This window comes from Sturnira hondurensis, unplaced genomic scaffold (genome assembly GCF_014824575.4).
Source record: "Sturnira hondurensis isolate 20B ecotype Veracruz unplaced genomic scaffold, ASM1482457v3 Scaffold0019006, whole genome shotgun sequence".
NCBI classification, from domain to species: Eukaryota; Metazoa; Chordata; class Mammalia; order Chiroptera; family Phyllostomidae; genus Sturnira; species Sturnira hondurensis.
Window position 1 is genome coordinate 13013192 of NW_028091637.1, and position 20626 is coordinate 13033817.

The 20626-nt window shown below is 42.4% G+C and overlaps 1 protein-coding gene across 16 annotated transcripts in view; it reads right to left on the reverse strand.

Annotated features, from left to right (window-relative positions):
* LRRFIP2 (LRR binding FLII interacting protein 2) overlaps positions 1–15432 on the reverse strand; it is a 104631-nt gene extending 89199 nt beyond the window's left edge. For 4 of the 16 annotated variants that reach the window (XM_037070698.1, XM_037070695.1, XM_037070700.1 and 1 more), the window contains exon 1: positions 15123–15431. The gene's annotated coding sequence lies outside the window, so the exon portion shown is untranslated. Of the gene's footprint in view, positions 1–15122 lie in introns of all 16 variants that reach the window. The other 12 variants (XM_037070705.1, XM_037070703.1, XM_037070704.1 and 9 more) reach the window with 6 other exon arrangements.
* Positions 15433–20626: the final 5194 nt, after the last annotated feature.

The following is a 20626-nucleotide window of genomic DNA, read 5'->3' on the forward strand; positions in this document are numbered from 1 at the left end:
AGGCACGGGAACTGGGAACTGCAGTTAAAAAAAAAACCTTCTCTTAATTTCATCCCACAATGTTTTGTGGTTTTCAATAAACAAAGTAGGATCATAAAAATGCTGGGTGGCCCAGTTGGTCACAGCGTCATTAAGGCTGCGGATTTGATTCCCACTCAGGGCACACAGCTAGGCTGGGGTTTTGATCTCCTGTTGGGGTGCACACAGGAAGCAGGGAAGCAACCAATCAATGTCTCTCTCTCTCTCTCTCTTTCTCCCTCGCTCTTCCCCTCTCTAAAAGTAGTAAAAACATATACTCACTTGTGATTAAAAAACAAATTATGCTGGCCATCTCTGGTAAAACCATAATTTTCTACTGACTTAACATTAACCATCACTCTGGAGAACACAATGAAATTCTAAGTAAACACAAAAATACATTGCTAATTTTAAATAGAAGGAGTACCCTTGGATTAACCTTTAAAATTAAAAATCCCCACCTCCTCCCATCCCCTTCCTCAGATGATGGTATGGAGCTGTGCACCTGAAACCTGCATAATTGTGTTAATCAGTGTTGCCCCAATAAATCCAATAAAAAGAACTAAATAAAGAAAAATAAGACTTGAGATTTTAAATTCAATGGTCACAACTATTAGCATCACCCTAACTAATACAGTGGTGAACAAGTGGTTATTTGACTTGTCCTAGGTCATATATTTCTATAAAATATGTACAAGCAATTAAAAGCTGGTTTGATTGGAATGAATAAAAAATTAATAATAAAATTACATTAAAAATCTGATTCAAATCCATAGTTCCAATCAGAACAAAGAAGCAACTACTAATGTCCTCAAAGTTCTGGGGGGAAAACATCAACTTTAAAGTCTACAAGTTTTTATTATCAGAGAAAAGGTCTCTGAAATTTTCAAGTTTTCCTGGAGACCTTTATGATTCCTTCTACACATGTAAATCACTCAATGGAAAAAATAATAGTGACATGAGATACTTTTATATGAGAGAGGAAGATGCCCACATGTTCCCTCTTTCGAGTCATGTTTGTTGGTCAGCTTTGTGTAGCTTAAGCCTCCCTTAGATAGAAGAGGCAACGACACCAGTCGGGCCCATAAGAGAAAGAGGCCAGGAAGACCCAATGCAATGGAAGGACAGCGCTCACGGGGAATGACTGCAGAGAAGAGCAGAGCTCACAGCACCGCTGTGAGAGCAGCTCGCCCAACCGCCACTCCAATCCAGACACACGCAACGAGTCCCTCCTAAGACGCATTTACTTCTACTAGTAAAAGTCCTAAAACCAACCCTTGGTGCCTCCTTTTTATCAAAGAGAAACAGGCTCTCCCCATCCCCATGCCTGCACATCCAAAACAACACCATACCATCCCCCAACACAGACACACGCACGCACACACACAAACAGAAGATACCACTCATAAAATAACTTCCCAGAAATTAAGGACATGAGTTGCCAGATTCAAAGGGCCCACAGAATGCTCAACACAGGTCCTGAGTCCACACCGAAGTATTTCATAGTGAATTACCATAGTGAATTTCAAACAGTGGGGAATGAGAATGATTTTACAAGCTTCCAAGGGTGGGAAAATCAGGTTAGGTATAAAGGGTTAACAATTAGAATGGCTTCAGACTTCTAAAAGTAATTATGAAACAAGAGGACTAGAGTGATTCCTTCAAATTTCTGAAGAAAAATTATAGACAACCTATACAGTCTACGCCCAGTTGAACCACTTGATAATTAAAGACATTTTCAGACATGCATGCTCTCAAAAGCTCACTTCTTTTACACCCTTTGATTGAAATTTGTCAATCAGCTACTAGAAGACATACTTCATCAAATAAAAGAGGAAACCAAAAGAGAGGAAACTTAGCAAACAAGAAATAAACCCAACAGAGAAGAGGAGCAACAAGCATTGATCTCTAGCAGGATGATCATAATGGAGGGATGTCAACACCAAAATCTCCACAGCCTGCCCTGGCTGCTGGTGTAGCTCAGTGGATTGAGCACGGGCACGGGCCTGCGAACCAAAGGATTGCGGTTCGATTCCCAGCAGGGCACAGGCCTGGGTTGCAGANATTGAAATTTGTCAATCAGCTACTAGAAGACATACTTCATCAAATAAAAGAGGAAACCAAAAGAGAGGAAACTTAGCAAACAAGAAATAAACCCAACAGAGAAGAGGAGCAACAAGCATTGATCTCTAGCAGGATGATCATAATGGAGGGATGTCAACACCAAAATCTCCACAGCCTGCCCTGGCTGCTGGTGTAGCTCAGTGGATTGAGCACAGGCCTGCGAACCAAAGAATTGCGGTTCGATTCCCAGCCAGGGCACATGCCTGGGTTGCAGGCCAGTTCCCAGCAGGGGATGCATGAGTGGCAACCATACATTGATATTTCTCTCCCTCTCTCCTTCCCTTCCCCTCTAAAGATAAATAAATAAAATCCTAAAGAAAAAAGTTAAAAGAAAATCTCCACAGCCTTTGAGACCTCCTTTTACTATAAAGTGCATCTTGCCCAGTTTTTATTAGTTTGTCTTAACCCCATGTGGATGGAAGTTCCTGCCATCCCCTCCTCCCATTGCCTAGACGGGCTGAGCATTTATTTCACACCACAAAAGTGTTTGCTTTTATCTCTTCCTGACAGCTACAGAGTGATGAACTTAGAAACAAAAAATACAAAAGTGGGGGTACAGTTTACACAAAACAGTGTATTCTTGTATTACTAGTTCCTAATCACTGTGTCATTTTCCACACAAACAACTGCATGCCTACGTCTGCCCACCCTGCGTGTAGAGGGGCACATTCCCCCAACCACACTCAGTACCTTGATATACTCAGTACCTTGCAGGTTTCGGCTCTGCCAGATGCCCTGACTGTGGTGTGTCCTACCATTTCCCAGGGCAAACAAACTTTCCCAATGACTTACCAGAAAGGGTTCCAGGAAGACTCTGTTTGGCTTATCTTCTCCTGGGAACCCGCACCTTTCCTTTCATAGTTAGGTTTACACTTGCTATTCAGTTTTTCCAAAAAAAACCCCAACATACTGATACATACTATGGCAGATAATTGGCTTACTGTTCACTAAGCCATTTCCCTTTTCTGCCTACAGCTATGCTACATTTTACCGACTTCATAACCATTACATGCAGCTATACAACTGACTTCTAGCCAATGGAATGTGAGCACAAGTATGCCATGTCCACACCAGGCCCATCGAACTTTCCTCGCAATCTACCACTCCCTCTCTTCGCCCTCAAATCTGCCAGCCAAATGTGGAGAACTCGGAGAAGGTCTCTGAGGGCCCAGGGGACAGCAGAGTCACCGAGTGAAAGGGGCCTGAGGCCCTGGATGACTCTGTGGAACAAGCTATTCCTCTGCCACTATTTGCAACTCGCAGCAGACAGAGATATGAGTGGTACGTAAACTTCGTGTTAAACCTCCGAAGAGTGGGGTCGTCTGTTCAAGTAGATTAGCCTATCCTCACTGATAGGCACAAAAAGGTAGTAGAGCTATTTTCAGTTTTTCAAAATTACAGAGCATTATGGATTAGAAATACACATATGGAAGGTGAAACAGATTGCATGGCTGGAGGGAGCAGGGATCTCAAAAGAGTTATTAACATGTAAAATCAGACTGGGATTACCTGGAGGGGAAGGGATAGCGTTAAAGAATACATACAGGGAACCTCTTGCACAAATGTAATATTCAATTTCTTGATCTAAGTACTGAGACCTCAGATACTCATTTAATTATTCCTCCAGAAACTATATTGTTTTTATATCTCTATATATTTCACAAATAAACTAATTATTTTCCTCAAAATAAATCAGATAGACAGAATAAACACTTGAAAAATCTGTTGGAGGACTTGGGGAAAATATGGTGAATAGAAAACTAAGGCGCTGGCTGGTGTGGCTCAGCGGACTGAGTGCTGGACTGCAAAGCCAAGGGTCTCCAGTTCGATTCCCAGTCAGGGCACATGCCTGGGTTGTGGGCTAGGTCCCCAGTAGGGGGTGCGCTAGAGGCAGCCACGCACATTGATGTTTCTCTCCCTGTCTTTCTCCCTCCCTCCCCCCTCTCTAAAAATAAATAAATAAAATATTTAAAGAAAGAAAACTAAGCAAAAAGAAGCATCTCTTCACCCCCTGAAAAAAACTGAAAGTTAAACAAGAAACAATCATGATACAACACTTGGCTGAGCAGTACACAATATTTACTTGGTTATAATAAAAATCCAAAAGTGATTTCAAATTGTAAGACTGGCATGTTGCCAGGAGGGGAAGTGGGAGGAAATAATGAAGAAATTAAAAGTAATGATAAAAACCACTAATTTCCACCACCTGGAAACACTCTTAATTGAGCACATATGTTTTATAAACAAAAACGGGTTTGTAAAATATGTGCTATTTTGAAACCAGTTATGGCAGACAGACTCTAAAGTGGCTCGCCTCCATTATCCCCACTCCTGCTGTTCGCACCCTGGTGTAAACACCTCCCCAGGAATGTGGGCAGGGCTTGTGACTAGCTCCTCACCACTAGGATACAAGGTTGTGAGACGTCATTCCCATGATTCCGTTACATCACATAAGACTAGCTGGCTAGCAGACTTGCTCTAGACTCTCCTTGCTGCTTGATGAAAGTCATATATGGAAACACCACGGCCAAGGAACCTCAGGTTGCCTCTAAGAGTTGAAAACAGACTTTACGAACTTGAAGAGTCCTAAAATGACAAAGAAATTCATTTTGCCAAAAACTAAAATGGGCCTGGAAGCAGATTTTTATCAACTATATCTCCGAGTAAGAATTCGGCACAGCCAACTGCTTGACTGCAGCCTCGTGAAAATCTAAGCAGAGGACTGAACTCAGTCATGCTCAGAATCCCGACCCACAGAAACTCAAGGATAATAGATGTGGTGTTTTAAGGGGCTAAATTTGTGTAATCTGTTACACAATATTAAAAAATCACTTCCAGCCAAGATGGAGGCATAGGTAGATACACTTTGCTTCCTCACACAACCAAAAGAAGGACAATAACAAATTTAAAAACAAAAAATAATCAGAACTGCCAGAAAAATCCAACTGTATGGAAGTCTGACAACAAAGGAGTTAAAGAAACATTCATCCAGACCAGTAGGTGGGGCAAGATGGACAACCGGAGTGAAGAGGCCTTGCCGCCAGACTGGGCAAGACAGCAGATGGGGAGAACCACATTTGCGGTCGGATAAAACAGGAGGAGAAACGGGGACAAGACAGACGGCACAACCCAGGGTTCTAGCACAGGGGAAATAAAGCTTCAAAACCTCTGACTGTAAAAACCTGTGGGGGTTGCAGCAGCAGGAGAAATTCCCAGCCTCACAGAAGAGTTTGCTGGAGAGACCCAAAGGTTCCTAGAACATATACAGACCCACCCACCCAGGAATCAGCACCAGAAGGGCCCAATTTGCTTGTGGGTAGCAGGGGAAGTAACTGAAAGCCAGCCAAGAGCCAAGCAAGCGGCACTGTTCCCTCTAGGAGCCCTTGCCCACATACTGTGCCACAACACACGGGTGGCCCCAGCCTGGCAAATACCTGAGGCTCTGCCCCTTACTACGTAACAGAACAGGTACATTGAGACAAAAAAAAATATGGTCCAAATGAAAGAACAGATCAAAGCTCCAGAAAAAATACAACTAAGCAATAAATAGATAGCCAACCTATCGGATGCACAGTTCAAAACACTGGTAATCAGGATGCTCACAGAACTGGTTGAATATGGACATAAAATGGAAGAAGAAGAGAAGGCTATGCAAAGTGAAATAAAGGAAAATGTATAGAGAATCAACAGTAAAGGGAAGGAAACCAGGACTCAAATCAAAGGTTTGGAGCTGAAGGAAGAAATGAACATTCAACTAAAACAGAATGAAGAAACAACAATTCAAAAAAATGAAGAGAGGTTTACAAACCTCTGGGACAACTTTAAATGTTCCAACATCCGAATCACAGGGGTGCCTGAAGGAGAAAAGGAAGAGCAAGAAATTGAAAACTTATCTGAAAAAAATAATGAAGGAGAACTTCCCACTTATGGGCAAAGGAAACAGACTTCTAGGAAGTCCAGAAAGTTCAGAGTCCCAAAGAAGTTGGACAAAAGGAAGCACACACCAAGGCAAATCATAATTACATTACCCAAAACCAAAGATAAGAAGAGAATCTTAAAAGCAGCAAGAGAAGGAAACAATTGATTACAAAGGAGTTCCCATAAGTCTATCAGCTGATTTCTCAAAAGAAACCTTGCACCCAAGAAGGAGCTGGAAAGATGTATTCAAAGTCATAAAAGGCAGGGACCTACATCCAAGATCACTCTATCCAGCAAAGTTATCATTTAGTATGGAAAGGCAGATAAAGTGCTTCCCAGATAAGGTCAAGTCAAAAGAGTTCATCATCACCAAACCCCTACTATATGAAATGTTAAAGGGACTAATCTAAGAAAAAGATAAAAAATATGATAACGAACTCACAACTATCAACAACCAAACCTGAAAAAAAAAACAAAAACCAACTAAGCAAACAACTAGAACAGGAACATATTCACAGAAATGGAGATCACATGGAGGATTATCAGGAGCGGGGGAGGGGGGGCAGGGGGGAATGGGAGAAAAGGTACAGGGAATAAGAAGCATAAATGATAGGCACAAAATAGACCTACCATTTTGGGGAAGGTTAAGAATAGTATAGGAAATGGAAAAGCTGAAGAACTTAAATGCACGATTCATGGACAAGAATAAGGGCGGAGGTGGGGGGATGCTGGTGGGAGTGGGGCACAGGGCAGAGCGGAATAAAGAGGAGAAAAAAATGGGAACAATGTAATAGCATAATCAATAAAATATATAGCTTTTAGACTTCCGGCCAAGATGGAGGCATGGGTGAAACACTGTGCCCCCTCCACAACTAAATTTAAAGACAGCAAAGTTTTAGAAACAAAAACGCAGCCAAAACAGTGAAAATTGAACTGTATGGAAGTCTGACAACAACGAACCACTCACTCCCGACCGGTAAGAGGGGTGGAGACAGCAGTGGAGCAGGTCGGACTGGAAAGATCGAGTCTGACCAATCCAGGAGCAGAGGCGGAGGCAGTTGGTGGGTCCCCAGCATGGGGTGGCGATCGGTGGACCCAGTGAAGGTGCAGGGTGGCTGGCTGACTGCGGTCACACATTCCCGTGCAGATAAACCAAGCGAAGGAGCGAACAGTGAGAAAGACCGCTCAGGCTAGGGCCCCAGCGACGGGATTTAGAGCCTGAAAGCATCAACTAGAAAGACTATCTCGGGGTAAAGGGGCCGGGAGAGGCTCCCAGGCTCACAGAGAGTTCACTGGAGAGACCCACAGGGTCCTGGAGGGTACACAGGCCCACACACCTGAGAACCAGCACCAGAGGGGCCCAATTTGCTTGTGGGAAACCACAGAGGGTACAGAGAGAGAGTGGAGCAGAGCAAAGCGCCATTTTTTTCCCTCTCTGACCCTGCCCCCACATACAGCCTCACCAACCCAAGGACTGGATCGCCCGGCCCTGGTGAACACCTAAGGCTCTACCCCTCATACGTAACAGGNCGAACAGTGAGAAAGACCGCTCAGGCTAGGGCCCCAGCGACGGGATTTAGAGCCTGAAAGCATCAACTAGAAAGACTATCTCGGGGTAAAGGGGCCGGGAGAGGCTCCCAGGCTCACAGAGAGTTCACTGGAGAGACCCACAGGGTCCTGGAGGGTACACAGGCCCACACACCTGAGAACCAGCACCAGAGGGGCCCAATTTGCTTGTGGGAAGCCACAGAGGGGACAGAGAGAGAGTGGAGCAGAGCAAAGCGCCATTTTTTTCCCTCTCTGACCCTGCCCCCACATACAGCCTCACCAACCCAAGGACTGCATCGCCCGGCCCTGGTGAACACCTAAGGCTCTACCCCTCATACGTAACAGGTGCGAACACACCAAACATTATGACTCAAGAACAGCTCAAAGCCCCAGAGCCTATAATTCTAAGTGACCAAGAAATAGCCAACCTCTCAGATGCACAGTTCAAAACACTGGTGATCAGGATGCCCACTGAACTGGTTAATTTTAGTCACAAATTATATGAACAAAGGAAGACAACACTAAGTGAAATGAAGCAAACTGCACAGGGAACTAATAGTGATGGGAAGGAAACTGGGACTCAAATCAATGGAGTGGAACAGAAGGAAGAAATGACCAAACAGAAAAGAATGAAGAAACAAGAATTCAAAATAATGAGGAGAGGCTTAGGAACCTCCAGGACATCTTTAAACATTCCAACATCCGGATTATAGGGGTACCAGAAGGGGAAGAGGAACAGGCACAAGTGGAAAACTTATTTGAACAAATAATAAAGGAGAACTTCCCCAGTCTGGCAAAGGAAATAGACTTCCAGGAAATCCAGGAAGCTCAGAGAGTCCCAAAGAAGTTGGACCCAAGAAGGAACACACCAAGGCACATCATAATTACATTAGCCAAGATTAAAATGAAGGAGAGAATCCTAGAAGCAGCAAGAGATAAGGGGACAGTCACCTACAAAGGAGTACCCATCAGACTGTCAGCGGATTTCTCAAAAGAGACCTTACAGGCAAGAAGGGGCTGGAAAGAAGTATTCCAAGTCATGAAATCCAAAGACCTACAGCCAAGATTGCTTTATCCAGCAAAACTTTCATTTAGAATGGAAGGACAGATAAAGTGCTTCTCAGATAAGGTCAAGTTCAAGGAGTTCATCATCACCAAGCCCTTATTATATGAAATGCTAAAGGGACTTATATAAGAAAAAGAAGATGAAAAATATGAACAGTGAAAGGACAGCAAACACACAGTTATTAACAACCACACCTAAAACAAAAGCAAACTAAGAGGACAGGTAGATCGGGAGCGGAAACATAGAAATAGAGATCACATGGAGGGTTAGAAACCGGGGAATGGGAGGAGGAGAAGGGGGGAGAAGGTACAGAGAATAAGTAGCACAGACGGTAGGTAGAAAATAGACAGGGGGAGCCCTGGCTGGTGTAGCTCAGTGGATTGAGCACGGGCCTGAGAACCAGAGGATCACGGTTCAATTCCCAGTCAGGGCACATGCCTGGGTTGCAGGCCGGTTCCCAGCAGGGGACTCATGAGAGGCAACCATACATTGATATTTCTCTCCCTCTCTCCTGCCCCCTCTAAAGATAAATAAATAAATAAAACCTTTAAAAAAAAAGAAAATAGACAGGGGGGAGGGCAAGAATAGTATGGGAAACACAGAATCTAAAGAACTTGTGACACATGGACATGAACGAAAGGGGGGAATGGAGGGGGTGTGCAGGGTGGAGGGGAGTGAAGGGGGGGAATGGGACAACTGTAATGGCATAATCAATAAAATATATTTTAAAAAAATAAAAATAAAACTGATTCTTTCTTTTTAGTCCTATAATCATTGGGTCACTTAACTAAAATACTTTTTTAAAAATTGTGATAACATGAATGCTCACTGACTGTACTGTTTGTTGTTATAAATAATTTAAACCATTTAACAGAAAAACAAATATTTAAACATCCTAATCTTCTACATACAAGATACTGTACTCTCTTAAACTTAGAAAACAGAGAGCCAAAAGATTGTTCCTAGCTGTTAAGATGTTTCTACTTAGGAAAGTGGAGGATGTTGAAAGAATAACAAAGCGATCAGAACAAGTAACTTAAATTAATTTCCTAAAGCAGTAGAGATATGTTATATCAAAACTAGTTACAATGTTGGTGTTCATAATGAAGGAAAACTAAGATATGCAGGGCTCCAAGTGAAAATAATGGAAAAGATGAACTAGAATTCTTTTTAAAAGGTTTTAACATCCCACTTCTGAAAATATAGGAACACCCTCATATGCACTTTCACGGAGCCTTTCCCAGTCAGTCTTCTCCACTTTCACCCGTGGTTTGTTTTAACTCACTTTTTTTTTCTTTTTTTTTTGAACGAGGGGGAAAGAAAGGCTAAAACTGGGAGGAGGGACAACAGGAATAAACCAGAGATAATAGGAATAGAGAAGAAAAGAAAAAACACTCCAGTTTATTTTTTTCTCCTCCCATTGAATACTAAAGCAATTCAAACTTCTAAGGGCAAGGAAAAACTGAATTTCCTGGAGTCATAACCTAATTTAAAGCAAAAGAAAGGATGCAGCTTTTGCATCTGTAAATTAAGTCTGTATGCCAAATTCTTCAAACAACCTAGACCGCAATTCGGGGCTACAGTTAAATATGGTGACATGAACCTTGGTCCAAAGGGTGGAGCACTAAGCTCTTCTACAGCTTTCTAGTCTAAGAAGTGAGTAAGATTAAAGAACTTTAAACTCAAATGTTTCATTCACTGAATATACAAAAACACAAGGTTTTTATGAGAAAGCACAGGGTACAGGCTATGCTGGGAGACAGAATCCATTAATAAGCAAGAGTTTGAAAAGGTAACTTCATGATACTTGTACACAATACTGAAACAGTTCTATGGGAAGAAGAGAATGAGAATTGGGGAAGAAGCTAACTTCTCTGTGCGAATTCAAAATAATCCTGCAAGACAGTTCATCGCTCCCGGTGTCCTTTTGATCCCAATGACAAGTGTGAAAGTCTCTGAATTGGACTATTTCAACTAGGGGCATGGCCTCCCTATGCCAGTAATAGTAATGTTTTTGCCCTGTTGTAAAACACATAACTGATTTTTGGCAAACATGCTCTGAACCAGAACATAATATCCACATTGATACAATCCTGTGCTCCTGCTTACATACATTTTTCTAAACTACTTTCCTCATTAGTTTCCCTTAATCATGCACTTTCCTTTAAAAAGGAATACAAAAAACTAGATCCCAGGATGTGCATGCTAAGCAGATTTTCACTCCAAAATGTAGCCTTAATCTTCTGTGAAAGCAAATGTCTTTATAGCCTCCTCTTCTGTGGCTGCCACTTCTAAACCACAGGCCTTCCTCACTGGAAGCGGGGCCAGGACAGATTACACTCCCGTGGTAGGTTCTATCAGGCAAGCTTTGACAAGGCCTCAAAATAGACCCTGGGCACCAGCCAGGGAAACTGCCACTCACAAGTTCCAACTTCATCATAACACGTTAGCCCCTTAGAGTTTTTTTTTCTTTGCCTCTAGTGTCTCTCACGTTAAAAGGGCAAAGATTCCTGAACCTCTTCCTGGTAAAACAATCAACCTACTACAAAAGGTATTCATTTAACTATTACCAAATATAAACGGAGTGATTTGTCTATAACAGCACCAGTCTTTAAGCCACAGCATTTTTACCCTTACCAGGACAAATAAAATTAAGTACCTGTCATTCCACAATGTTTTTAAAATTGCTTTATAAAATACAATTGCAGTATTTTTCTAATGGAGTAGAGGATAAAGAATACAAGTAATTAAGAGCTCCTTTCTCCTTCTTCAAGGTTAATAAAGAAGTCAACTTCTATTATAAAATAAAGTCCAATACAGGACTCAAATTCATTTTTAGATTTCACAGCTAAAGCCCCAACCCTGCAATCACACTTTCAGAAATACATTCCACACACATACTTATGGACAGTGCAAAGACTTATAAGTGGGTTGTTCATTACACCAGTGTTTGCAGAAAAGTGAAAACTACCTAAATGCCTAGGAACAAGGAATGGTAAAATAAATATGGAAAATGAATAAATCATGGTTCATCTACACTAGGCAAAACATCTAATCTTTAAAAAAACAGATAGGAAAAGGGGGTGAGGGAGGAAGAAGAGAGGATGGGGGGATAAATGGTGATGGAAGGAGATTTGATGTGGAGTGGTGAACACACAATATAGAGATGATGTATTACAGAATCGTACACCTAAAACCTACATAATTTTATTAACCAATGTCACCTCAATAAATTCAATTAAAGTTTTAAGAAATCAGATGGACATATGTGCTAATACAGAAAGACCTCTAAGACATATCAGGGGTAAGAATGAAAGATATGGGGCATTCCTCCTAAATATATGTGATTACATACATAACAGAAAATTGGAGAACGATAAGCAGGAAACCATTAACAGTGGCTGAGTGGATTAGAGGTGGGAGAGTGAGAAAAGGCTAGAAGTTTATTGCAGAAAGGAGACTTCCTTTTTACCATGTAACATTTTCTTTCGAAATGTTTTGCCAATTTTAAAACCTCATGCAAAAATCCACTAAACCCGTAAAATGAGCATTCCCCTTCCATGTATGCCATTTCCTCCCTCTTCTTAACCATTTTGACTCTGACGGATGGCTGTCCTGACCACCGGACGAAAACAAAGCATACACACACATGCAACCAATCTCAGAGTTTCTTCAAGACACAGAATTCTCGGTCCCCCAGCCCACCAAAATAAAGAAATAACAGAACAAATGAGAAAAGTATAGCATATGATAAACCCAGTTTTTAGCCTATTGTTTGATTCCTTTTAAGTCTGACCCAATTTATTGTAGGCCAAAAAGTTTTAAAAGTGCAATGGGCCACACAAACACACACACAATCATGTCCACATGTCCTATTATCTTAAAGGGAAAATGGAGAAAAAGGACAGTTATTTTACTTACAGGGTAAATCTGCTCAATTTCTTTTTTCTGAAGTTTTAGAGTTCTGAACAATGGTCATAAAATCTACTCATTATTTGCAAACTAGACAAGGCAGTATGTTTTCCTGGTTAAAAGACCATCTCTCCATTCAAATGTTCCCGTGAGAAAGCAACTACTTATATCTAGAAGGAAAGGGCTAGGAAGGGTCTCTATTTCGTAGGTGCAATGATCTTAAGATGAGGACAAAGGATTTTTTTCCTCTTAAATGATCCTTGTCAACATTCCCAGCACATGGCAGGGTAAACAATCCTCAAAGAGCTTTTGCAAGAAACTGCTCCCTCCCTCTCATTTCTAGTAAAGATCTGTTTTGGGTTTTGTTTTGAGAGGAAAAATCTACTTTGTCAAATATATTCTCCCTATCAATGTTTTCTTTCATTACAGAGATGCTTAAATCCTGGCCTAAGAAGGCTTCTCTTCCAAGACTGTCAGTGATGGAGGTGGTGGTTTCCACAAGGGATTTTCCAAAAGGGATTCTCTGTTCATGGGGAACCGAAATTCTTATGTCACTAACAGCTGGACAAAAATCAAAAGCAACATTAGGGAACACTCTGAACGTAAGAATGGATAACCTAGGAAACCAGATGCCAAAATTTAGTCAAAGAATTGAATGAAATTTGATAAGCAAGACCAAGAGGGTAAACTTCCCATTACTTTATCACTGATAACTAAAGTTCTTCATAAATGAAAATCAAAGTAAAACAAGCTGAATTCCAGAAAACAAGGCTAAGAGTATCAAGACCTCTGTGATTCAGTTATTTTGCTGAGCAACATTTTAAAAGCCAAAATGTCAAGTTACATTTCAGCATAAAAAGTTATTTCTAGTCTAAAATGAACGCATTACAATAATAAATCACAACTTCAGTACACACTTTCTTCTGTACCTGACCTTAAACAAGAACTGGGTATACCTAGTCTCATTCCACATCATTTTTAGGCTACATCTGCAAAATGAGTGAGACCTTTCACTCAAAAGACTACTTTGTAAACTGCAGATGCTTTCAGTGAACTCTACTTTTCACCGACGTGTATTTTGTTTCTAGAGCCCTTCATTTATGGGTAAAAATCACAACAAGCCACTTAGGAACTAACATCCAAACATTCTGCAAAAGTTCTCTTTATTTCCTTACCATACTTCATGACAATAAATATCCAGCAACAAACCTAACAAAGTGAAACAGAACTCTTCCTATAAAATGAGTGAAGGCATCTAATAAAACAGGCAGTAACAAACTTCCAACTTTCCTCTACTCCAATTTTAAGATCCATATCAATGATTCACCAGGTAGTGACCTAACTTCCTAAATGAATCACACTTTCCAACATTTTCATTCTACATCAGTTAAATACTAGGTCATCATCATCTCTGTATTTGTTAAACAGAACATGATGTTGGTAAAACAGGGTTAATTCTGCAAGGCTTCCAAACCACAGCAAACCTCAAGTCCCTGCCAACTGACTCTTATCTGCTACACTTTGCATTCTCCAAAAACAGATTTATCCCCAAAATAAAATGTTATCTTGAAAACAAGGTTATTTTAAACATTAGGGACGCGTACATCCATCCCCCGCCTCCCCCCTCCATCGCTGATGTCATCACTGCATCCACATTCTCTTCCCATGGCAATAAAATAATGGCCACTGTTATCCTCATATATATGTTTTAGCCAATTAACCTACTCCATATAGTTTTTCTGTTTACGGTAGAAATGCTGAGTCATTAAATGGACACCCAAAGAAAATGAGCTACAGACTCCTTAAAGTTTAGGATAAAATATTTCCCTAGCCCCACCTCAGCTGCCTGATATTTGTATCTCCCATGGCGGGGGGAAGGGGCGGGGGGAGGGGGCGGGGGCGCCCAGTAGAGCAAACACCTGAACTCTCCCCAACCCCGCCCGCAAGAAAGAAAAAGAGGTGGGTTTCCTTAGGCCCCCGACTTCCTACTGGATATCCACAGGCAAGAGAAGCAGGCCTGACTGGACTACAGAATTTAACAATCTGGGTGTGAATAACACCCCTTATTAGTCAAGCACGAAGCATGACACTCCTAGTAAGCTCTGTTATGCCCGCGCTTCAGTTCGGGTCAGGGAGGCAGGGGAAAATGCCAAAAAATGCTACGCCCTCCACTGGCCTGCCACCGTTCCCAGGGGTGACTGCCTGGGGACAGCACCGAGAGAGCGCGAGCGACGTCTGGGAAGGACGGGAAGGCGCCAAGAGAACCCGAAGCGGAGGGACAGCAGCCCAAAGTAATTTCTCCTACAATGGGAGTTACACCCTCCCCTCACGCGGACCAAGGGTGCGCAGTCGAAATCGGGGGTGAGGCCGGGGACAGGCGGTAGGCAGGGAGCGACCCCGACCCCGGGGCCGGGACCGGGACCGGCCGGGGGACCCCGCCAGCCCCTGGGAAGCCCGGCTCCCAGCAGGGGTCAGAGGCCGGGAACAGGGCCCACGTCCCTCCCCTCCCCCGGGCAGCGCGAAAAGCAGCTTTTACCTGTCTCTGGGCGCGGGCTGTGGCTGCGGCGCGCCCGGGAAGGGCCAGAGCGCGGCTCGCCCGCCCGGAGCCCTCCCAGACGAAGAGCGGAGAGCAAAGGGCGAGCGGCGCGGAGGACGAACCTAGTCCCAGGTCCCCGGCCGGGCGGGCCGGGCTGGACGCGGCAGCTCCAGATGTCGGTGGCCAGTCACCCAGTCACGCCGGTATCTTCTAGACGCCGCGGCTCAGACAGCGGGAACCAGCCCCCGGGAGGAGCCGCAGCCCGAACCCCAGGCGGAGGAGGCGAGGGAGGGGCGGGGCCACAGGGTCAGCGACCCGCTCACCCGGAAGTAGTTGTGGTTGCGGCAGCGCGCGCTGCGGGGTGGGTTTCATCCTGGCCGGACGAAGTGCATCCGGCTCTCCGCCGAGGGGGCGACGCTCCGCCACCGGGAGCTGGTGGGGCCGCGCAGGAGGGTGGTTGGAAAGGCGCGGCCATCAGGGGAGTGGAGCCCCCCGGCGGCCATGAGGTGGCTCCTCCCACTCCTTCGACTCTTCTGAGTCCAAGGTTCCTTCCCAGCCCCTCTGCCCCCAGGACCAGGGCCGGGTATGTGAGTTGATGCGTGTGCCTGTGAAAGAGCTGCACCTGCCCTGGTCGCCTCTAAACTGTCTAGTTCCGACTGTAGGAAATAAGTGTGCTAGGGTGAGTGGTTGTGATTGAAATGCTAAAGGCCTTATTTTCCAAAATGAGAATGAGCATTTTAAAAATTATTACCTGAGAAGAATGGGGGGAGGGTGCGGGGGTGGATATAGAGTTCACTAGGTATCTGATAGACACAGACCTGCCATTCATCCCAGATGTCTCGCTCGAGACACACAAGGTCCAAGACACTGGAGAAAGACCAGGCTCCTAATCTTTGTGTGGTAGGCGGATTTAAGCAACAAACAAGGTAATGACAGATTTGTGTAAGGCTCTGCAGGAAATAAGTGATGAATGAGTGAGATTATTTTCTTTGGCAGGATCAGGTGGCTAGAAAGACCACTAGAAGGAAGTAACAGTTGAGCAGCCTCTTGAGAAAAAGGCACGAAATACACTGAGACACAACCGGGACTGTAGGTTCCAGAACCACCTGTTTAAGCTCGGGGATTCCATGTTGAAAGCCTGGAATCTTTAAAATCTTAAAAGTCTCTAAAGCCTTCTAAGGGCTGTTTCTGGGCTTCTGCAATTTCAGGAGGCTTGCTCGCTCTTTAGAGTTTATGGGGACTGGGACTAGGCATTGGTAGGAGAGGTTCAAGGTGTGAATTAGGGAACTTTGGCCTATAGACAGTGAGACATAAGCAGATGCTTTATTGCATTATACAATCAGCCTTGAAAGATAACTTTGTTAACCTTTCATTGTTTCTCTTTCCATGTCACCATTTTTCTCAAACCCAGGAGTAAGATTACTTTTACCTGGGACCAAGAGGACTGTAATCTTAAAAAAAAAAGCATATTATCTTATGATCTGAATAAAGAATTAATGACATTTTGTTAAATTAGTTAAAGACTAAATTAAATGCCAACTTGCAAGAGAAAGTACCTATTTAGGTAATAATGAGTAATACCAATAAACTCGATGATGCTTATTAAATTTTAGTTTATATAACTGCATAATTAATGGGAAGATTGGATAATATTAGGATGAGATTCTCTTGCTTTTTTTATTTATTTTACTCTTTAACCACTTGTTTTGGCTCAAACCAAACAAATAGAGAAATATTTTGTTGTGTCTTCTGGGAAGACTAGGAGGGAGCTCACACTTATTGAGTATCTGTGATTTTCACAGCCTTTTGATTGCCCTTAAATATATTATCCCTTTCAGTACTAGGACCAACCTTGAGATATAGGGATTACTATAGCCCTTTTAGTGCCTAAGACTGAGATGAAGAGAGACTGTGACTTGACTAAGGTAATAAAACCAGAAGTGCTGAAATTTGAACTCAGATCTTTCTGGCCCTAATCCCTTCACACCATGTGGCTGTAATTTAATATTTGTATAAGAGGGCAATATACATAAAGTGTCCAGCCAAGCAGACTTCTGTGTTGCTTTTTAAATTTTATTATGAAAACATACTTTTACGTTGAGTGTGAATGAGTCCATTTTGGAACCTCTCTGTGTTTTACATCCTTTATAGGGTACTCACTGTCTGTTTGGCACCGTCAAAACTGCTCCACTTGTTTTAAGAATTCATACTTTCATGTGTCTTTTGAACACTCCCAGGAAAGTTACAAAGGATGATGCCACATTTTGTCATTCCAGGGGGCCTGACGAAGTGCATCACTGAATTATTTCATAACCAGACTTTCCCTGCACATTTAGTGACCTTTCTGCCAAAAATGTGTGTTTCCATATCTTGATGGACTATTCTGACATTCTGTGTCCAGTCTGTGTGGGCTAGCTGCTTTAGGGAAAAATTAACAGATGAAGGAAAACTTTGCAAGTGTTTATACAGTTTTGAGGAATGAGGTAGTAGGATTTGTACATTTTTGTTCCTTTCATATCAGATCCTTCACATTTTTCTTTGATGATGTGAAGAAACAAAAATTTTCCTTTCTCAAGAGCAAACACTCATTTTTGTAGTTCTTACAAAATTAAGTTGTCCTTTGCAAACATAATACTATGTTTCACACTATACACATCTCTGAAAAACTGGTTCAAACGTTAAAAATAATTGCCACTTTTTAGAGTCTAGTATTTTTATTTGTAAAGTGTATGGGTGTGTGTGTGTGTGTCAGAAGCACTTTTTAAATTTTGGTTAACTCCTTACAAAACTATGCAAACATAGCAACTGTGTATATTTGTTTTAAATATAACAAATATTCTCTTTCTAAAAATTTCTTCTTATCTTGATTTACTATTTTTTTCTTGCCATCTTATTTTTTTCTTTTACTTTTGATTTGGAAATAATTATAGAATCACAAGAAGTTGCAAAAATAGTAGAGAGGTTTCCCTCATTGGTAGCCTCTTACATATCTATAATTACATTATTAAAACAGGAAATTGACATCTGCCTATCTTTAGGTTTTTAGCTTATTTTGGTCTCATATCAAAAAATTACCATTTTGCTACAATTCATTTCTATTGCATATGATTTGGCTCTTTTCCCTTTCCTAAGTAGCAAATGACAAAGTCAGTAAGCTTGCATGGGCCTCATCTGGCATTACAAGTTTACTAAAAATTTCTGTGGGTCAACACACTTAAAAATCATTCATTTGTCCCTGGCTGATGTGGCTCAGTGGATTGAGTGGCGGCCTGCAAACCAAAAGGTCACCTGTTTCATTCCCAGTCAGGGCACATGCCTGGGTTGTGGGCCAGGTTCCCAGTGGGGGTGCATGAGAGGCAACCAGTAGATGTTTCTCTCCCTCTCTTTCTCCTTCCCTTTCCCTATCTCTAAAAATAAGCAAATAAAATCTTTTTTTTAAATCATTCATTTGTAAGAGTGTTTGCTTTTTTCTGCTTATACTATTTCATGTTACCCTGCCCTAATAACCCTATAAATGCATACAACCTGCATATGTGGGTATTTGATACAGACTCCGGCCACTGGAATGTGTTTAAAGAGATTGCTATTAAAGGAAAAGGAAAAAGAAAATGAAAAGCTCCTCACATGACTGGGGAAAAAAAGTATCTATCCTCTAACTATCTAAATGGCTGTGCCATGGTCTGTTGGTTCAGAAGCCAGATCCCATTTTTAGCTAATTCTGGCTCTAGATGACATCTCCTAGCCAGAGGAGCTCACCCTTTACTCCACCAAAGAGCAAAAAAAGGGAAGGAAAGATGTGGAACTTACTTTCTTCAGTCTTAGTGGTGAGGAAAGGTTAATGAGAGGGGAGAAATTGGGATTTTGCATAAATATTAATTATGTATGAATGCCTAATGACAGATAATCAAGCAATGGTGTTTCTGAGTTATATAACCATTGTAAATGAATAATAAAGCAACTTTCATATTATGGCTCATTCAGCAAACTTACTCACCTACCATGTACCCCGGCACTTAGTTAGACACTAAGTAACACAGGGACAACAGGATCTGTTTTTAAATTTTTACTGATTGATTTAGAGAGAGAGAGAAACACCTGATGTTCCACTTATTTATGCATTCATTGGTTGCTTCTTGTATGTCCCCTAACCCACGACTGAATTCAAAACATTGGTTGATCAGGATGACGCTCTAACCAACTGAGCTACCCAGCCAGGGCAGCAGGATCTGTTTTTAAAATGAGTATCAAGCTGGTACTGTGTGCCAGATGCTAGGGATCTAATGGCAATAAAAAAAGAAAGCTGGGTTTCCTTCTTGTAAAACTGATTGTCTGGTAACAGACAAATTATTATACCAAAGTAACTTTATAGTCCTAATAGTTATTACTAAGGGTAGGCATTGGGGCATTAAAGTGGAACTCAACCCAATCAAAGGAGTCAGAAATGGCTTCTAGCAAGAGGTGCTTTGAGCCGAGGTTTAAGACTGCCCAGAGGAAGCTCTGGAGAAGTAGGGGAAGAGCAAGGAAGAATGCGAAGACACCCTGATGGAACCCGCGGAGTCCCAGAGACTGAAAAGAAGTGAAGGAGACAGTGAGAGATGAGTCTGGAGGAAGAAGGGCCCACCATAAGGACCTTGTAGGGTCGGCTGCCCACCACCTCTACTCTTTGTTCGAGAAGCCGTGCCAACAAACTCTTAAAAGTTTTTAGTAGTGGAAACATGATCAGATTTGTGTTTTCAAAAAATCACATTGGCTTCAGTGTGAAGAATTTAAATATGTCCTATTTGCCCACTGTGGGCCAAGTACGATTCCATGCACTGGGTGCATAGCAGTGGACAAAATGGACAGAGTCCCTATTTTTGAGGATCTTACAGATAATACCCAAATGGTACACAATATGGTAAGTGCTACAAAGATCCCAGGTAAGAAGAAAAGGATAAGGCAGTGTTGCTATTAGCTTGAACCCTGTGAAATTCATTGATCCTTCTTCATCATTTTTTTTACCCTCAGCATGACATTAGGTTTGTGTGGGTCAACCTGGTCAGATGACATTAGAGTTATATTGTTCAACCTAATACTTGGAAGTGTCCGAGAAGACTGCTAATGAGGTGATCCAAAGAAGGAGAGAGGGCAGTCATGCAAATACCTTGGGAGGAAGAGCCTCCCGAGCAAAGGGACAGCAAGTATAAAGGCCCTGAAATAGAATGTGCTTCACCATATTTGAACAACAAGGAGGCCAGTGTGACTTAAGAGGAATGGACGAGCGGGAAGAATGGTAGTAGGGACCAGGTGGTGCTGGTCCTTGGGGCCCATGGTGAGAAATTGGCTCTTCCTCTTTGAACAAGGTAAGCTAGCAGGCATTTTTGAGCAGAGGAGCTACACATGTCACTTTTTAAAGGACTGTTCTGTTAATGGTGGAATCTAGGTGGTAGGTATACAGGTGGGTCACTACAATCCTTTCATGTTTGCAATATTTCCTAGTAAAATAAGGAAACTGTTTTAACTGC